Genomic DNA, 14,794 nt, shown 5'->3' with positions numbered 1-14,794 from the left:
AGTCCATCCTAAAGGAAATCAGTCCTGGGTGTTCATTGGAAGGACTGATGCTGAAGCTGAAACTCCAGTACTTTGGCCACCTGATGTGAAGAGTTGACTCATTGGAAAAGACCCTGATGCTGGGAGGGATTGGGGGCAGGAAGAGAAGGGGATGACAGAGGATGAGATGGCTGGATGGCATCACCCACTCGATGGGCATGAGTTTGAGTAAACTCCAGGAGCTGGTGATAGACAGGGAGGCCTGGAGTGCTGCAATTCATGGGGTCACAAAGAGTCAGACATGACTGAACGACTGAACTGAACTGAACTGAACTGATATGTGCTATAGGTTTAGAAAACATCAACTAGAGTCACACTGAATCCATTATTGTGATTGCACTTGAGGAAGGAAACATTGGGGGCATGAACTTTAAGGTATAACTTTTTAAATTTTGCAAAATGTTAGCAGTTGTTCATATCAGGTGGTGGTTATGTGGTGGTACACTTTGCACTTTTCTCTTTTGAGTCAATTTAAGGTATTTTTGTCAAATTTTGCATGTAATAAATTCTAGCAAAACAAGAAACATTTGTAATGGGAATTATAGCTCCAGTATTCTGCCATTAATTGACACCAAATCCTATAACTGTGCAGTGTAAACCGAGTTTGGTGTTTCTAGTGATGTGAAATACCAATACCATCTTCCCTCTGGTATATGAACACAAAGAATATATTCTGCATCGTTAAGTTATTTCTGCATGTGTGTTTGGTACATGTCTGCCTTTTTTGTTGCCTTATATTAAATATCTGTGTGGTATCATCTATTAATTAAATTTGCATAAGACAGCAGCAAAAAATGTCATTCTTTGCTCACAGTTTCTCTATTCCAGTTTCTCTGTTTGTACCAGTTTCTCTGTTCTCAGTCTCCTATTGCTATTTTACCTTGAAGGTGAGTTTTATTTGGAAGGGAAATTTTGAGACTCAGTTGATCATTCTTACTATCATGTTGACAAAGATCTCTTTTAGGATACATTTGACATGTTTCAAGCAGACATAACTATACCAGTAGCTTCTTATTGCACTGTGATAAGTATTACAGTTTATTGTACTGCACATTGCACTGTATGGGGAGTCTTGTAAATATTCTGTATGTATGTGCAGAAGTAGAATCACCATTGGAGAAGTATGTAGCAGCAGCCTTAAAAGCTTCTAATTTTTTTATTCAAGAGTAGTTCCTGATTATAGGCATTCTTTACAATCATTGTAAGGAATAAAGCTTGTGTGTGTGTGTGTGTGTGTGTGTGTGTGTGTGTGTGTGTGTGTGTGTGTGTGTTGGGGGATAGGGGGCATGGAGAATGGATGTATGAGTAAGGAGAAATGTCCAAAGAGTATAAAATGAGATAATGAGAGTAACGAATGTATCATCAAAATCTATTGGTCATATTTTATTATGTTCTTAATGTTTAATATTTGCATTGTGGTAAGTTACCTACTCGATGGACATGAGTTTGAGTAAACTCCGGGAGTTGGTGACGGACAGGGAGGCCTGATGTGCTGCGATTCATGGGGTCGCAAAGAGTCGGAGACGACTGAGCGACTGAACTGAGCTGAACTGAACTGAAGTTACAGTAGTAAGAATACTGATTTTTGCCTTCTAAACCTTCTAATAAGATGTCTGTAACAAATAGGTAGCTTGTATTGATAGGTGGGTTTTGAGTCTACAGTCTCACTGAACTCTTCCTAACAGGTTTTTATTTTTTCTGTAAACAATGTTGTCTTCTGAGTGTAGTTTTGATCAAAATACATATGATACCAAGGTTGGAAAGTAAAATGTATACTTATATACTTTTGGTAATTTGGTGTTACCAAGCACATTTAAAAAATGCATATTCCTTAGTATCCAGTTCCATTCCATATTTTATTATAGACCAGCTTGTTTGCATCAAAATTATTGAACCTAGATTTTTTTATATCTTCTACATTTGAGTAAAGGTATCAAAGATTGAAAACGACCTGAATGTCCAACAGTGGGGGATTGGTTAATTAAAACAGAATGGTCTATATGTGTTGATGTGGAATGATATAAGGTATATTATAAATTGAACAAGTTAGGATGCAGGCAATATTTGTGAATTGTTTCCATTGACATACATAAAGGGAGAAACTGGTCTATGCCTAGCATATTTCTAAAAGGATACATACAGAAGAGTCTAAGCAATGATTGGTGACCCATAGGGTGATAGCTGGTTGAAGATGGGCTGACCTTTTATTTGTATGCCCTTTGGATTTTACTACGTATCATGTCTTAAGTTCCTAAGTGGCAAGACTGGGATTCCAAACCAGATCATCAGCTTCCAAGTTTTCATTCTTTCCACTGCACCACAACTGCTGTTTTGTCAATTTTAAAGCACAGTTAAGCAAATGTTCTCGAATCATTTTAATATGTGATCAGGCAAAGTATCTTAGTAAACCATTCAGAGTATATCTTACTGACTCAGAGTAGCCAGTCATTTTAATGCAGAGGGCAGGTCAGGTAGAATAATATTGAACATTTAACAAATAAAATGATAAACTATAGCACCACACCAAGACAAAGGAGAATAATCTGCTGAATGAAATTCAGCCATGGAAATCCACGAAGGTTGGATTAGTGTGTCCTCTTTTTTTTCAATCCCGAAGCTTTGCTGCATGGTTACATCTCAGTTTCTGGTCTAGTCATGGAAGATGACTGAGCCTCTCAGAGGGGACCATGGTTGCCATCATGGGTGTAACCTTCTTCCAGATTTCCTCAGCAGTCAGAAATGATGTTCATTTGTTTTTGAAACCAGCCGGTCCTGATTAGGTGGCTAATATTGCTCAAGGTGGCGTCATCCTATTTTCTGTGTTCTTTCTAACCGTCCGTCCGCTCTGTGCTTGTGTGCGGCCTTAGTTCAGGCCTTCAGCTCACATCTGGACCCTCAGTTTTAGGCTTATCGCTGGTTCCTGTGCCTTTAATCGGTTCCTCCCTCCTTAATTGATTTTAAAAGCAGTTTGGTCATGTCACTCTAGCTAAAACCGTTTAAAATCACTCTCATCCAAGACAGTTTTTTGGAACTCTTTTTTTTTTATGAGCAGAGTTATATATTGCAGAAAAAAGAATTTACAAATCTGTTTAGGAGTTTAATTTTTCCCACTTTTGCACAGTATGTGATAAAAATGACTTTGAAATATTTTATTATAAATATGCCCCATAAAGTTCTCCCAGTAACTTTGTTTCTTCCTGTGTTTTCCGTCCACATTGTCATAAGCAGACCTTTCTTGCACTCACATTGTGTACTTCGTGTTTCTTGAACTTGGTTTATATACTCTTGTCTCCGTGCTCTTGTCCATATTCTTTTTCCTTCTCTTCATATTCTTTTCTTCTTTCCAGATTCTGTTTATCTTTAAGGGAAGGTCCAGTTTATGTTCCTTCCTCAAAGTAGTCTCTAAATCCTTGGAATTTGTGGTTTCTTTGTTTTTTGTTTTCTTTTTTTGTCTCTCTCTTATGGAAATTACTTTTATGAAACTTGTGACTGTGATAGTGTTGCTCTTACTTTTGTACCATGATGTTTTAGCTGACTACATTTTTTTTAAGGTGTTTATTGGGTTTCCTGTCTCATATATCTTTGTCTTCTTTCACACCTGGCACAGGTGCCTAAAGTAGGCAGTTCATAAATATTTATTTTGCATGGATATAGAAAAAGAGACCATATTTTATTTATCTTTTTGTCACCAGTGCCTAATATTGTGCCTGACAAATAAGCCTTTGAATAAATGTTGATGGTTTGTTAAAGAGATGATCTTTAGGTATTGGGATCCTTTAAATATGTAAGTTTGGAATATTCCTTGTGAAATTAGCTTTTCCCTCTGTAGCCTGAGGAAAGTTGAGTCCAGGTTGACCTTGCTGAGGTCATTCACGGTATTAAGCCCAACTTAGCTGGTATCTAGGAGATCTGAACCTGCATGCTTTTACACGTTGCTCAAGGAAACTAATGGTTTAGAGCTCAGGCTTTGGCGTCCGAGGGCTTGAGTTCATATTTCTACTCTGCTCCTTCCCAGTTCCGTGAGTCTGGGATAGTCTCTTTATCCTTTACTGTAAAATACAGAAGGTAACAGCTTCTGTTTATCTGTGAAAAATATCTGGCACAGAATAAGTGGTCAGAAAGTGTTAAATATAATAATAGGTAACGCTGTTAATAATAACCCTCCTCTTTACCTGACAAGCTGTTCATATGGTCTAGTCATTGGCTTTCTAGAAATTTTAACTTCAGTGAATGATTTGTCAGTAAAGTTTTGGTGTTCGCCTGTTCCTAAGTGTAAGTCTTTTAATTTGATGTTTAACTCAGTGGAATCTTGTGACAAAGAAAAGACAGTGAACTGGAAACTGGGAGACTTCAATTATACCCCGAGCTTCTCACAAAGGTTAATTTGCTTAACCTTTAGCGTAGTCTAATTGTATCATCATTATCTGTATACGTGACTAAATTCCAGTGGTTTATAAGCTTACTTAAGGCTAGAGCCAAGTTTTACTGAATTTTTACCTTTCTCCTCCACACCATGGATTAGTAAATATGCACTGAATTAATCCACAGCTCTGTTTTCTTATTAGTCAAGATGAGGGGTTGGGCTGTCTCTAAGATTCCCTCTAACTCTCAAATATTTTGAACAAAAGGGCCAGTGAAATGAGTCCCCATGTTAGAGAAGAACTGAAGATCAGGAAATCTAAATGTAAGTTTTGCCATTGACAGATTTCTAAGATCCATTTTTTAATTTAGGTGGATAATATACTAAAGTGTTTATGCATGACCTCAAATTTAGATATAATTATTTTTAAGGTAAATTTGTTATCTATTTACTGAATTTATAAACTATATACTTCTTTCTTTGCTTTAACCCTAACCCATGACACAGGTGCAGTTCAGTAAATCATCTTTACTAAGCAAATTGAAATTTAAAGATAATTGCTTGACATTAATTTTCTTCAAATCCATTCATTGTAATTGGGTACTTTAATGACTTTTCAATTATAAAATGCCCATATAACAAAAGGTATTAATTGTAAAAAATGTAAACAGTATAGAGAGAAGTATTTGGAAATTTTAAGTCTGTTCTTCAGAATCAGTTATATCTATAGCCTTTAAAAATTATTCTTTAATTCTTTATTGTATTTTCCTGTTTTTAACCTGGTACATGGTAGTTGTTCATTGAATGTTCACTGAATTAATCAGTGCTCTTTACCAGTCAGGAGCTGATCAATTTTTCTGATACATTTTTCTTTTACAGTGCTATTGATAGGTAATTTCTATAACAGATAGCTTTTCAAGAGTCTGAAACTAATTTTTTTAGCTATTCTGAAAGTACATTCTGTCATCAGTACTAAAAGATTAAATGTATATAAATAAGACTACTCTCATACCGTGATTTATGAAATCAGTCTGCATGCCTTATAGTTACACTGTGTCTAATGGTTTTAGTTTTCAGGCCTACTAAAACTTACATACAGGTTTTACTGGTTTGCCAGCTAAGACAAGAGTCCCTGATCATTCAGTTTCTGAGTTACAAAGTGAATTACTAAGAAGTTACACAATCTTGGAATTTGAAGAAATGCTTTCTCTATAGTAGAAAGTGGTAATAGCTTCTTTCTTAAGAGGCTAGTTTTTCCAAATTGTTCCTCTTTTATATCAGAGTATTTGGAAAGGTATGTGCTTGCCCTGGAAAAGAATTCTAGCTGAATCCAAAGAAGCTTATTTATCTAGAAGCTATAATCTTACCTCAGTTCAGTTCAGTCACTCAGTCATGTCCAACTCTTTGCAACCTCATGGATTGCAGCACGCCAGGCTTCCCTGTCCATCACCAACTCCCAGAGCTTGCTCAAACTCATGTCCATCAAGTCGCTGATGCCATCCAACCATCTCATCCTCTGTCGTTCCCTTCTCCTTTTGCCTTCAATCTTTTGCAGCATCAGGGTCTTTTCCAATGAGTTTCATCGCATCAGGTGGCCAAAGTATTGGAGTTTCAGCTTTAGCATCAGTCCTTCCAATGAACATTCAGGACTGATTTCCTTTAGGATGGACTGGCTGGATCTCCTTGCAGTCCAAGGGACTCTCAAGAGTCTTCTCCAACACCACAGTTCAAAAGCATCAATTCTTCGGCACTCAGCTTTCTTTATAGTCCTACTCTCACATCCATACATGACTACTGGAAAAATTGAAAAAAATCTTACCTATTGGTCTTAAATTCCAAAGTATATTTTATATACAAACTGTTACAGGTTAGCTCCATCAAAGTTGAAATTACTTTCTTCCATAAATATTTTCTGACGTGGCATTATTTTATTTTTTTTCCATTTATTTTTATTAGTCGGAGGCTAATTACTTTATAATATTGTAGTGGTTTTTGCCATACACTGACATGAATCAGCCATGGATTTACATGTATTCCCCATCCTGATCCCCCCTCTCACCTTCCTCTCCACCTGATCCCTCTGGATCTTCCCAGTGCACCAGCCCTGAGCACTTGTCTCATGCATCCAACCTGGGCTGGTGATCTGTTTCACCCTTGATAATATACATGTTTTGATGCTGTTCTCTTGAAACATCCCACCCTCGCCTTCTCCCACAGAGTCCAAAAGTCTGTTCTGTACATCTGTGTCTCTTTTTCTGTTTTGCATATAGGGTTATCGTTACTGTCTTTCTAAATTCCATATATATGTGTTAGTATACTGTATTGGTGTTTATCTTTCTGGTTTACTTCACTCTGTATAATGGGCTCCAGTTTCATCCCTCTCATTAGAACTGATTCAAATGAATTCTTTTTAATGGCTGAGTAATATTCCATGGTGTATATGTACCACAGTTTCCTTATCCATTCGTCTGCTGATGGGCATCTAGGTTGCTTCCATGTCCTTGCTATTATAAACAGTGCTGCGATGAACATTGGGGTGCACGTGTCTCTTTCAGATCTGGTTTCCTCAGTGTGTATGCCCAGGAGTGGGATTGTTGGGTCATATGGCAGTTCTATTTCCAGTTTTTTAAGAAATCTCCACACTGTTTTCCATAGCGGCTGTACAGTTTGCATTCCCACCAACAGTGTAAGAGGGTTCCCTTTTCTCCACACCCTCTCCAGGGGAGGAGGAGCTAAGATGTCAGAGGAATAGGACGGGGAGACCACTTTACAAATGCATTGAAAGAACATTTGAACACTGAGCAGACTTCACAAAACCACTTCTGACCGCTAGTCGAAGACATCAGGCGCCCAGAAAAGCAGCCCATCATCTTCAAAAGGAGGTAGGACAAAATATACAAGATAAAAAGAGAGACAAAAGAGCTAGGGATGGAGACCTGTCCCAGGAAGGGAGTTGTAATAGAGGAAGTTTTCAAACACCAGGAAACCCTCTCACTGGTGGGTCTGGGGGAAGTTTGCAAATCTCGGAGGGAAACCTAGCTGGGAGGAAAAATAAATAAAACCCACAGATTACATGCCTAAAAGCAACTCCCAGCAGAGAAGTACCCCAGACGCCCACATCTGCCACCAGCAAGTGGGGGCAGAATGGAGAGGAGCAGGTGGCATTGCTTAGGGTAAGGACCGGGCCCGAATGCTCTGAGGGCAATTGGAGGGAACTAACGTGAGACAGCAACTTAAACTGTGGGATAGCAAGAGAGAGAGAGAAAATTAACCAGCCCGAACACACTGACTGCCATTCGCAGAACAAAGGGACTGAGCAATTCCAGAGAAGAGCTATCCGGCGGCAGACCTGTCCATCCCCTGCCGGAGGCAGGAGGCAGAGGGGAGGGGAAAGGGGTAAACTCGGCCCCAGAGGCGGCACCCCCTGCCAAACTGCAAATAGGCCTCTAGTTTCTAACCAAAGACTTCCTGAGATTCTGGATGGTCGACATCTGCCGGGAGGGTCGCGGCTAGAGGTCAGCTCCCAAGAACAGACACAAGGTGCACGCACCCTTCTGGCGCACGTGGAAGCTGATGCTGGGACCGCGGAGGGGAGAAGGTGCACCGCACCCGGGGAGAGTGCACCCGTCAAGCTCCTGGCGGCCTGAGCTGCTCGGGTCGGGGAAGGCACAAAATGCAGGCCCAACCGAGTCCGCGTTTTTGTGGAATACCCGAAAAGTGGAACAGCACGCAATGCAGGGCCTGCTCCATATAGAGCAGCCGGGAGCCTGAGCAGTGTAGATGGGGAAAGCACACACCCATGAGCAGGGGCAAACCCAGTGTGGCCAGAACACTGCGAGTGCTCCCCACACACGCCAGTGACATTTGTCTGCATCGCCCCTCCCTCCCCGCAGCACAACTGAACAAGCGAACCTAAATAAGAGACCACCTCTGCTCACCTGTGTCAGGGCGGAAATTAGACACTGAAGAGACTGGCAAACAGAAGCCAAATAAACAAAAGGAACCGCTTCAGAAGTGACCAGTGCAGCAGATTAAAATCCCTGTAGGTTAACACCGACTACACCGGAAGGGGCCTATGGATATCGAGAAGTGTAAGCTGGAATGAGGAGCTATCTGAAACTGAACCGAACCCACACTGACCGCAACAGCTCCAGAGAACTTCCTAGATATATTTTTACTTTTTTTTTAATAAAAAAAATTTTTTTCTTTTCTTTCTTTTTCTTTTATTTTTTCTCTTTTATTTTCTTTTAAAATTCCCTATTACTCCTCCATTACTCCTTAACTTTCATTTTAATATACTTTTACTATTTTTTAATTAGAAAAACATTTTTTTCTCTTATTTTCTTTTAAAGTCCTCTATTACTCCTCTATTACTCCTTAATTTTCATTTTCATTTCACTATAACCTTGCAAAAAAAAAAGAAGAGGCCCTATTTTTAAACCAAACTTCATATATATTTCTAAAATTTTTTTGTGTTTTTGTTTTTAATGTTGTATTTTTAAGAGTCTAACCTCTACTCTAGACTTTTAATCTTTGTTTTTCAGTATTTGATATCAATTTTGGACATTTAAGAATCCAATATTCAGTACCCATTTTTACTCAGGAGTGTGTTGATTACTCTCTCCCCCTTTTGACTCTCCGTTTTTTCCCTCAGATCACCTCTATTTCCTCCTTTCCCCTTCTCTTCCCACCAATTCTGTGAATCTCTGTGGGTGTCTGCGCTACGGAGAATACTGTGGGAACAGACAACTGCGTAGATCTGTCTCTCTCCTCTTGAGTCCCCCTTTTTCTCCTCCTGCTCATCTCTATCTCCCTCCTCCCTCTCCTCTTCTTCATGTGACTCTGTGAACCTCTCTGGGTGTCCCTCACGGTGGAGAATCTTTTCACCATTAACCTAGAAGTTTTATTATCAGGCTTTATTTTAATACATCAGGAGATTGCTTTTACTTTTATGACATTATTGTTATTATAGTTTAAAAGATTTTAAAGCTTTTTTTTTCCTTGCAGAATATAAAATTGTTGACTTGGAACTAAAATAAAAAAGTTAGAATATATTTTTCAGTGGTCATAATAATACCAAGACAGAAATTAAACTGCATTTGCTTTCCCCAAAGACTCTTTCCTGTTACAAACTTCTGGAGAAATAGGATAATGATGGAATAATGTATGATGATCAAATAGGCTCTAACTTAGTAGGCCTGTATGTCTGATTGAAAATATCAGAAAGAGAAAGTAATACTTAGAAAACTAACATTAGATACTTAACATGTAGAAAAATATATATCTGAAATCAACAACCAGCATCATACTTCTCTATTCATGAAACTCAGGAATCAAACAGTCAGGTCTGCTACACCACCACCAGAATATTGGTTGATAAAGATTTATCCTACTGGGTGTACATGTTTTAATACACAGGTTGGAGACATGAGACTAGCTAGTGAGGAGCTAAAACATGCTCGTGAGTGTGAGCAGAGGGCCTAGTACTCAAGAGGAGTTTCTGATTACGGCAGTAACGGCAAAATAACTTACCAGGAAAATCTGGATGTTTGTTACATGGTCAAAGAAAAGTGAATAGAAATTTTGCACACATACACCCAAAAAAGGTAGATGGCCATTATATCTTTAAAAGAACGTTCAAGTTCACCAGGAATCGAAGAGATGCATAATTAAATAAGACAGTTTTATAGTATATGTTAAATTGGTGAGATTAAAAATAATAATACCAAGCATTGACAGCTGCTATTGTATACTGTGGATGGAACTCAGATTGCTGTGCTTACTTAATTTAGAAAGCAGTCTAAGCAATATGTATCCATCGTCCTATCAGTGTGGTAAAATCTCACTACATGATCTTCAGTTTTAAAAAGCATGTTACAAAGATATAAGTATCCATTCTGTTTTTGCAGAAATGTATATGTGTACTTACACATGGGGAAAAGAGTTCAGAAAAGAATATCTAGAAATTCTGGAGGGGGAAATTAATAATCTATGATCATGTTTCCAATCTTAGTAAGATTGGAATGGTTTATCTACTTTTCCATGTACCTCTATTTTTACAATTATTTATAGTATGTGTATTTATATAATTGGAGGAAGGAGCTCTTATTTGCAGTAAGGTACAAATCATTGAAGAAAGGTCATTATTTAAAAAAAAAAAAAACAGGAAATTTTAGGTAGTATACATACAGTGATCTGAGAACACCATTTTATAGTATATATTAGTTATTTACCAGGCAGATGTATTCATAGGTCAGTGGTCTATTCCAGTCAAGCATTTTGTATTTTTACTTGTTTAAAAGATGTATAAGTAAAAAGCCTTATGAAGTTTATCCGTTGTATTTTGAAATATATTTCCTTTCTTTTTGTGACCCGTTCTCTAACTTTGGTTCCATTTCAAACAGTAGAAGTGAAGCAAAATTATTTATTTTGTCATGTAAGACACTAAGAAATCATAGCTATTTCCCAGTATTACAACTTCAGTTATTAAATTCTAGGAGTCAGTGGATCCTGGATTTAACTTCAATGTGTTTTTTTGTTTGGTCCTCTTTGTACATCCAGTTTTTTTTTCCAACATTTTTTGGAAAATTTCAAAACTTAAGAAAGGTGGGAAAGAATTTTTACAGCTGATATCTACCACCTATGTTTTTAAATTTTCACTGTGATTGCTTTATCTACCACCTCGATTATGCAATTAAATTTTTACTATGATTGCATTATCTCCAATTTATACAACCCTCTGATCCTCTCCCCATCTGAAAGTTCATCTTATTTTTTTATGCATTTGAAATGAAGTTGCAGATATCGGTGTTGGTGGTGGTTTAGTTGCTGTTTGTTTGTGCTAAGTCTCTTCAGTCGTGTCCGACTCTGTGTGACCCTATGGACTGTAGGGTCAGGCTCCTCTGTCCATGGGATTCTCCAGGCAAGAATACTGGAGTGGGTTGCCATTTCCTCCTCCAGGGGATATTCCCAACCCAGGATTCGAACCTGCATCTCTTATATCTCCTGCATTGGTAGGCAGGTTTTTTGTTTTTTTTTTTTTACCACTAGCGCCGCCTGGGAAGCCCTTAGTTGCTGAGTCGTATCCAACTCTTGCAACCACATGGGCTGTCACCTGCCAGGCTCCTCTATCCATAGGATTCTCCAGGCAAAAATACTGAAGTGGATTGCCATTTCCTTCTTCAGTGGATCTTCCCAACCTGGGGATCAAACCCAGGTTTCTTGCACTGCAGGCAGATTCTTTACCAACTGAGCTACCAGAGAAGCTTTTCAGTACCGGTATACTTCCCTCTAAATATTTCAGCATGCATATCACTGACTTGGGCTCAATGTTTAGAATTCACCTTTTTTTCTTTTGAGGCAAATTTAAAGACAGTAAAATATATGTCTTAAGTGTCCTATTGGATGTATTTTAACAAATGGATACACTTGTGATGACCCAATCTCCTGTCAATCAGTGTCACCCTAGAAAGCTCCCTCATACCTCCTCCCAGTCAGTCAGCCCCCACTCCTTTCAACCCCCGACTCCAAGAGCCACTATAATGATTTTTTCTTCCATACATTACTACTGTCTATTCTAAAACTTCATGTAAATGAAATTACACAGTGTGTATTCTGTATAAAGATTCTTTCATTCATCATGAAGTGTTGAAATTCAGTCATGTGGCATATATCAGTAGTTTTTTTTTATTGCTGAGTAATATTCCTAATTTCAACCCATTTTAATATGAACTTTTGAGATTTCTATAGTAAATATTGTTATTTGATATTTCTTGGTTTATGCTTAAATAAATTATGCTCTAATGAACAGTGTACTTGATTTCCTGTTATTTGTTTATACTATCTTACAGCATAAGTTAATAGTAAGTTGTTATTTATCAGATATAATTGAAGTGCAGAGAAATTAAATGCTTCTCTGAATACAAACACTGTGTTCTCAGAAGAGTACTATATATAGAATTTCACTTTGTTCACCTTAATAGGAATTTAAAGATAAGAGGTACATTGATAATAGCATAACTCTATTTGAAACGTCAACCATTTCAATTATTGGCATATACTAATTGTTTTAAAAGGAAGTGGGGTAGCCATATGTGGATTTCAAATCTATGTTTCTGTAATCTGCATTTATTTGCCCAGATAGTGCTTTCTAAACAGATAATCTATTCCTTAGAGCGATATATAAACAGTAAGTACTCTGTAAGTAGCATGATTTAATAAAGAGTTGACCTATTGTCCCTTCTTTGCATTAGCTAGATACATCTCCCTTAATAAATGTCAGCTTTGATTTCTTCCTTCAGGTGAGAATTTTTACAGTGTGTTTTTCTCTTTAGAGACACTTAAAAATCTGCCTAAAGCTAAGAACACTCCATACCACCCCCATGCGCTTAAAACACAGACCTCCTAAAGCCCCTGCATTCATCTTTTGCATCTCATATTACAAATTCAATTAATGGAGTCTTCAGGAATCACCTTATTTTCTCTCTTTTACTTAAACCCACATTCATTTCAGTCCCAGGACATGTTAGTTTTACACCAAAAAGTAACCCAAATCTGACTACTTCTCACGTTTCTAGTACCTCAATTCTAGGCCAGATCTGATCATCTCTCACCTACACGCCTCTGTGCTGTGTGCTGTGCTAAGTCAGTTCATTTGTGTCCGACTCTTTGCAACCCTATGGACTGTAGCCCACAGGTTCCTCTGTCCTTGGGATTCTCCAGGCAAGAATATTGGAGTGGATTGCCATGCCCTCCTCAGGGGATATTCCTGACCCAGGGGTCAAACCCAAGTCTCTTAATGTCTCTTGCATTGGCAGTCAGGTTTTTTTTTTGTGTGTGTGTGTGTTTTGTTTTGTTTTGTTTTTAACCACTAATGCCACCTGGGAAGCCCTTCCATGACTCTAGTGGCCTCTCTTTTTAAATTTTTATTTTTTAATGGAGTATAGTTGATTTACATAATAGTCTCTGAGCTGGTCTCTCTGCAAACCACCTTCCTTACAGCAGCCAGTTTCTAAAAATGCATGTGTTTCTGTTGTTTTCCCATTGGACTTGGAATAAAATCCAAATTGTTTGCAGTTCTGTTGTCCTTAGCTGGGCTGGTTGCATTATACCCTGTGTGTGTCTTGTTCAGGAGTTAGAGATTATACCCTGTGTGTGTCTTGTTCAGGAGTTAGAGATCTGGGCAGGGAAACTCGAGTTGCTTCAAAGTAGTTTAATTAGTATGAGCATTTTTACCTTATAGTTTTAATAGAATTCCTATACCTTAGAATCATAGTTTATTAACTGGAAAAAAAAAATCATAGGTAATTGATTTCCAGTCCCTTATCTTGACATTTAAATAAAAAGCTGTTTAATTTTTCTTTTTCTTTGGTTTTTTTTTTTTTTTTTTTCTGTTTTTGATTTATTACAGATCAAGCCGGGAGCATCAGTATCCTTGATTCTTTAGACTTTGCAAGATATTCAGATGATGGTAACAGGGAAACAGATGAGAGAGTGGCAGGTAAGATTCTAAAGACAGATTTGGATGTTTTTGACATTACAGAAATAATTAAATGACTTGAAAAATTCTCTTTCTTTTACAGTTCAGTATGTGACTAGAATTAGACAGTTATCATACAAAGTTATATTACTAATTTATTGGCTTCAGGGAACATTTCTGAATGTTCAGCAACCCCCAGCTGCTCTTCCTGGTGACGCTCTGAGTTTTTGGTTATGTGTGCCTACAACTACTGAGTTCTGCTTACAGCTAACAGTTTACAGCCATATAATTATAAAACTGGTGTAAAGCAGGTGTAAGTCAGCCATGGTTCAGTGCGAAGTTATTTGGACCTTGCTTTCCTCATCCCTTTTATCCCCCAGACCAGGGCTAAGTAATATTTATGTGGTATATACCAATGCAACTCTGCTGATGGTTAAAAATTGGTTTAAATTCTTCCATGCTGATTGGTGATCAAAACTTTGTCTTCATTCCTTGGATTCTCCCTGGCCACCATGACATCCCTTAGAAACTTCATTTTACTTTCCTGTGATCCTGAAAATAGAGGTTGTCAATGCTCGGCCCACTCAGGGCTTCCTGGACTTTGCCCATTCCAAAAAGAAGACCAGCATCCTTTTCAGTTGCTTGGTTCCACATTCCAGTCTCCTTCCCCTCTCCACCCTCCCTCCAGTTTTGCCTTTTTGGCATCACCATAGGATCTGTAGGGACTTCAGAAGACCAATTTGTACCCTCTGTATTTGCCCACATCAGATGAGGCCAGTTGATTCTTCTGGGGGTCCACCCTGAATTTACCAGTGTAGAAGCCCTGGCTCCTCAGATGTCCAGTGACTGGTACCTTTCTGGTGCTTCAGGCTGTGACTGTCAGTTATTGAAGTAGTTCCTGAACGTCTTTATAGGAA

At 38.2% G+C, this 14,794-nt stretch overlaps 1 pseudogene; it reads left to right on the top strand.

Annotated features, from left to right (window-relative positions):
* Positions 1-4,672: 4,672 nt before the first annotated feature.
* LOC133069523 (RAB11-binding protein RELCH-like) overlaps positions 4,673-14,794 on the top strand; it is a 67,246-nt pseudogene continuing 57,124 nt past the window's right edge.

This window comes from Dama dama, chromosome 14 (genome assembly GCF_033118175.1).
Source record: "Dama dama isolate Ldn47 chromosome 14, ASM3311817v1, whole genome shotgun sequence".
NCBI classification, from domain to species: domain Eukaryota; kingdom Metazoa; phylum Chordata; class Mammalia; order Artiodactyla; family Cervidae; genus Dama; species Dama dama.
This window is presented reverse-complemented; position numbering and strand designations above follow the sequence as displayed.